The sequence below is a fragment of the Arachis duranensis genome, chromosome 8 (genome assembly GCF_000817695.3).
Source record: "Arachis duranensis cultivar V14167 chromosome 8, aradu.V14167.gnm2.J7QH, whole genome shotgun sequence".
In the NCBI taxonomy this organism is placed as follows: Eukaryota; Viridiplantae; Streptophyta; class Magnoliopsida; order Fabales; family Fabaceae; genus Arachis; species Arachis duranensis.
The window spans coordinates 12,100,815-12,102,543 of NC_029779.3; the positions used below are offsets into that span (position 1 = coordinate 12,100,815).

General features: G+C 38.3%; 1 pseudogene; it reads right to left on the reverse strand.

The window, feature by feature from the left end:
- Positions 1 to 303: 303 nt before the first annotated feature.
- On the reverse strand, positions 304 to 1,391 carry LOC110274787 (pheophytinase, chloroplastic-like; annotated as a pseudogene).
- Positions 1,392 to 1,729: the final 338 nt, after the last annotated feature.

Genomic DNA, 1,729 nt, shown 5'->3' on the forward strand with positions numbered 1-1,729 from the left:
TGTATTCTTAAAATTACTGGTACATAAACGATAAAAAGCTGTAATTTGCACAGGGTGTGAAAGATCTGCACAAATGTGGTGTACAAAATGTGATGACAATAGTACTACGTATTTATTTATTGGGTAAAGAAAAAATAGGTTCCTGACCTTTTAAAATGTGGACATTTTCGTCTCTCAAGATTGGAAAATACATTTCGATCCCTCACCATGTAAATTCCGTGACAATTAAATCCTTCCGTGGAATTGATGTTCGAAACGGTAACGAAAATTGCTGAGGTGGAGGGGTGGAGAGTGATGTGTCCATTACGGTTGTTGAAGTAGATGGGGAACAAATCGTTGAAGGACAAATTGGTCCTTAATGACCAAAACGATGCCGTATGCATCCCCACTTTCATGCGCATCATCCAAGACCTCTTCTTCTTCTTCTTCTTCTTCTTCTATGACAATTTCATCGCGCCCTTTCTTCACTTGCACTCCCCATATTGGTTTCACCCATGGATCTTCTTTCCCATACATCAGGCATATCAGCACATCGTTTTCTCTACATCTACATTGCAAACAACACTCAAAATCCTCAAGGTTTGAACCATAAATCATAAATGCTATAATTATTTTAGTATTCTACTACCTAGATAAAATTTCAGCAAAAGATATTTCAGCCTGAAGAGTAAACATGATTGAAGCAAACGATGCTGCGGCAACGGAGTGCCTTGTGGTTTCAATTATGCGCAAAAACACACTATTTACATTTGTCGAATGATCTGCATAAACCTGATTGGCCTAGAAAATTCAATACCCATACTTTATTATCATGCCCCCAAATCCTTAAGCTATTTTTCATAATGGAAATAACCAACACCAAAATCAGGAAGAAAAAGAATATTTGGTGAATCAATGTTTTCACAACCAGCTTTCTCATAGTGTACATTAAATTTAGGTTTCCATTGTCAGAAACAATTACTTATAGGAGCACCAAATTCACCATTTGAACCATCTGGTAACCCTGGAACTAGAATCTTAGAAGCAGCATGTTCATCAATCCCTGCAATTTCATCTTCACTATCAATCACATAGCCATCAAAAGTTCCACTATAAACCCTAAAACTCTATAATCTTCTGGACTCTTCTGAAACACTTAGTGACCTATGATGAAATCTCATGGAATCACTTTTGGATACGGGTGTTAGAACAAGAAATTCCATGATTTACAAAGCTTGGAAACCTTGATTGGCGTGAATTGAAGTTCTTTTCAACCAATTGGAACAAGAAATTCCATGATTTACAAAGCTTGAAAATCTTGATTGGCGTGAATTGAAGTTCTTTTCAACCAATCTCCACTTTGTCTGCACCACTTGGCAGCATGGTGTGGAACCATAACAAAGAATTTTCATACACAAAAATTGGGAAGTTCAGTGAGGTATTTTAATTAGAAAGATTCAGTTGAGTCAATGGATTTATTTATTCGTTGCTTGCAAGGATCTTCTTCTGTGAGACGAGAGAGGAAGAAAGGGCGCGATGAAACTGCCATGGAAGAAGAAGAAGAAGAAAAAGAGGTCTGGGATGATGGACATGAAAGTGGGGATGCATACGGCGTCGTTTTGGTCATTAAGGACCAATTTGTCCTCCAACAATTTGTTCCCCATCCACTTTAGCAACCGTAACGGACACATCACTCTCCACCCCTCTACCGCAGCAATTTCTGTTGCCGTTTCGAGCACCAATTTCACTG